The following is a 4,138-nucleotide window of genomic DNA, read 5'->3' as shown; positions in this document are numbered from 1 at the left end:
TACCAAAATGATGATATTTCAGCTCTACTTTAGGGAGGAAATGATTTGCACAGCCTTTTTTCCTCATGCATCTGTACTGTAAAAGTGAAAAAAATGTGGCAAGAGGAACATGTCAAACTTGCAAAAAAATCACTTGAGGCAAGAAACAGCAATATGACATGACAGCAATTCAAACTGAAGACAAGGTTCCCAGAAAGTTAAAGAAAATTAAATTCTAGTTTAAAAAAAGGATCTTAAAATTTTACCCAAATTAGAAGTTAATAAACAACTTGAATGCCCAAAAAGATGACCAAGGACACAGTAGTACAGAACATTCTACACTGGGACAGCTCTAAGATCTTAGATTTTTTAGATCTTAGATCTTTAAATAGGATCTCTAAGATAAAGCTTCAATTTAATTTTGGCTAGACAATTGAAGCTGTATAGGAACTTTAAATAATTGGAATAAAAATACCCTGCAAAGATGACTGCCTTTTGGTTACACATGGTGCTCTCCTTCTTCTCTGGCCAATTGCTCAACAAATGCAAAGTTTTTATTAATTTAGCGTGTGTGGGCTACTTGGCCAAGAGAGGAAGCACTACTGCATGAAGTGATAATACCAGACAAAAGCAGATTAATCCAACCATGTAAAAATTACGTGGCACTTCAGGTTCTCCATGTGTGTCTATGTGTCCCACTTGTGTTTAACCTGCCTTCAGCCCAAATCTTACCCAGCATTGCCACCTCAGTCATTCCACCCAGCCACCGAGGGAAGCAGTGCAAAGCATCCATCACGCCTGATGTGCAGGACAGTGCACTTGGACACTTAGTGCTTGTATGTCACATAAAGATATCAATTAAGCACGGCATAATATCTCCCCACCATTCCTGGCAAATATCAGGGCTTCTTCTCTTTAGCTTCCTGAAAGGATTCAGGCACTTGGTAGGATAAAACTTCCTGCTAAACGGCAACCCAAGCAATGTTGAATCCCTTCTCTCTGTCTTGTCTTCCCCTGCTAAATTAGAGTATAATGGGAACCCAGGTAGAAGGGTCACATAAATCTCTTGGCATGCATGTGACACGGCCAAAGCACGACACCAGATTCATCTGGACCTGCTGGGCTAATGGGCATGTCTAGAACTACAGCACATGGACACCTTTCTTGTGGCTTGGGCAACAAGCTCGGCAGTGACAGGAGGAGCCTCTGGAACAGCTCTCCCTGGTGTGCACAGAAACAGACACCAGGCAGGGACAGCTCAGGGGAGGGCAAACTGCAGTCTGGAAGATGCCTTTTTCACCCCTACGAACAAACCCCAGCTATCCCCATGCATCATGCAGTGTTGCCTGAGAAGCACAGCTGGTGCTGGAACTTGTCATCTTTGGAATCAAACCCCGAGCCCGGAGCCTCGCTGGCTGCCTGTGGTGGCAGCTGCCGAGGGCGCACGCACGGACACGGGGACAGACACACGGACAGGCAGGGCTGGCACCCGGGGGCACCCAGCCCCAGCAGGGACAGCCCCGTGCCCCAGGGACAGAGCACTGGGGACACACCAGCCCTGGCACCCACACTGCTAGCAGGGAAAGCAAAATGACTTGGAACACCAACGGATTTGTACCTTTTCAGACTAAGCTTTTATTTTGATATTACAAACCATTTTTCTTTATTCACAAATCACGGTTGTGATATAAACACTAATTTCTAAAGACAGATATACACATTTTCTGGGTTTGTAGGGTTTGTTTTTTTTTTTTAAATCTGTTTAGAAGTCACTATATTCCACATATGGTAGTAATAATTTTTTCATAAGTCATATTATCAGTAGTTATTTATATAAGTGAAAACATTCCCAATATATATTGTAAAAAAATTTCAAATGCTTTTCTTACATAACTATTTCAGACATACATTTTAAAATGACTACTAGGAGTACTGTAGGAGTTTTATAAACAAAATATTTTCTAATATGGGCTGCACCCTCAACCTTTCAAGATAATTTTTATAGACTAAAACGCCATATAATCATTTGGAGAGTGGGAGCTGTAAAGCCATCTCAGGAAAATTAAAATTGCAAATAAATTCTGTTATTCTCTACATTAGACATTTTGTGTGTGCAATTCCAAAAAAGATGTCTCATCCACACTTTAAATTGGAAGCCTAACATTTGGTAAACATTTTTCAATTTGCTTTCATCACGGTGTTTGAACAAAATTTACTTTTTATTAATAGGAGGCTTGTTTTGCATATCTTACATAACAAATGTGGGGATCGAACTCTTAATAAATTTCAGTTCATTCCCTCACCAGTATAAATATATGTTACTGCCCCATTTTTCATCGATTAATATAGTCTCTTTCTCTCTCTGTTTCAATTTTAAAGATAATTTATTTATCATCCTTAGATATAAATGCTACAGAAACTTCGTTTTCAAATCTTGTGAAACTTTATTGATGGTTATTGTTCAACTGATCATACTGCATGCACATACGATGACAAAGAGAAAGCCTGATCACAAACACTTTTTTTAAAGCAGAGTTGTTATAGCAAGTTGGCAGGTTCACAGCGGTGAGTTGATCATTTACTAAGGTGCTGGCCGGGGGGCAGCACGTTACACATGAGGATATAACTACCTGCAGCAAACCCCTGGCGGGACGCTTTGCCGCGTTATTTATTTAAATACAAAACCAAGAAGACCCGTGACAAACACCCCAACTTAGGTTAACTTGTAAACAGGACAACATGGAAAGAGTCCAAACATATGCACAGACAACCTGCAATTTTTCAGTGGTGCCTGGAAGAGTTTCCCAGGCGCTGCTGGGCGGCGCCGGCCGGGGCGCGAGCGGCGGCTCTTCCCAGGAGTGCTGGGATGGGAGAAGCTCCTGCTTTTGTGCCAGGTGCAAAAGTTGGGCCCAATATTGAGCAGAGTGGCCTCAGTTTGGGTTTGGAAATCAAACAGCGGGGCTTGGAAATTGAATGGTGGGGTTGGGAAATTGAACGGGGGGGCGGCGAGTTGTCACGCCTTGAAAAATTGCAGATTGTTTACACAACACAGTCATGTTTCAAAAAGTACCAAGCTGATGAAAATACCATGATTATCTCTACTCAATGATTGCAATACTTGTAAAATGCTTATATAAATCTGAATATGATTATCATATAATTCCATAAAAATGATACGTCTGTCTCTAACAGTTGGTCTACTAGGCTAAGTCTAAAGCATCATAGGCTGTGTATTTCTAGAACTTAACAACTCCACTGCACGGATGTAAATTTTATACATTTTTTTTATTTTTTTTTTTTTTACTGGTACAAAGAATTTAAGTTTTTATTACTTTCTTTTTTGGAAAAAAAAGAAAAAAATAGAAACAGTGCTTTTATCACCTTTTTATTATTGTTTTTTTTTTTATTTTTTTTTTCCCTCCCATAATATAAAAGTCAGCAATGATATCAATAATTTATTTTACTGGAAGAAATATAAAAAGAATGCTTGTTAATGGTCTAACTAGCAGTTTTTGCCTAAATAACTAGTTATGGTTAAATAGCTGAATACTGCCTGGTGGAATGCTTTAAAAGGGTGCCTTCGGACAGCTTTCAATCTGATTTTTATGTACAAGAGTCGACAGAAGCACCCCTAATAAGAACATAACCTTTGGCTTTGAACAAACAGTGAATAATTTAAGACAGGTGATATATGATAGTTGGTGCAGTGGGGCCCCTTTTTGCTTCATTAATTTATATTTTAGCCAAACCCCATTCCCCTGTCCCAAATTTCCCCCCTCCCTCCCTCTCATAAACTAAAATAAATGTAGATGCAGAAAAAAATGACTACTGTAGTCACTTACACTCTTACAAAACATGTGATAACCCCGATAGCTTAATATTCAGCATATATAATTCATTTACATGATATAGCACTCTTGATTGTGGCCCTAAAACAGTTTTTATTCATATCTAGCAGCTTTCTAGATCAACCACAAAAACTTCTACAGCCAGCAATCAAACTACGGAACCTCCAGAAATTAAAGACCCACAATATTAAAATACACAGAACAAAATATCTGAGGTATAAGATAAAAAATGTAATTTTTCCTCTTTTTAGAGTTGCTAAAATGATGCACTACTGCATGTATTGCAATACCCAGGCCTCGGAAAGCTTCCT

General features: G+C 39.3%; 1 protein-coding gene across 29 annotated transcripts in view; it reads right to left on the bottom strand.

The window, feature by feature from the left end:
• Positions 1 to 2,399: 2,399 nt before the first annotated feature.
• RBFOX1 (RNA binding fox-1 homolog 1) overlaps positions 2,400 to 4,138 on the bottom strand; it is a 773,250-nt gene continuing 771,511 nt past the window's right edge. For all 29 annotated transcript variants that reach the window (XM_088064272.1, XM_088064270.1, XM_088064271.1 and 26 more), the window contains one exon: positions 2,400 to 4,138. This exon is cut by the window's right edge. The gene's annotated coding sequence lies outside the window, so the exon portion shown is untranslated.

This window comes from Pseudopodoces humilis, chromosome 18 (genome assembly GCF_049639895.1).
Source record: "Pseudopodoces humilis isolate 2021_Gansu_Grassland_sample_001 chromosome 18, ASM4963989v1, whole genome shotgun sequence".
Lineage (NCBI taxonomy): Eukaryota > Metazoa > Chordata > Aves > Passeriformes > Paridae > Pseudopodoces > Pseudopodoces humilis.
This window is presented reverse-complemented; position numbering and strand designations above follow the sequence as displayed.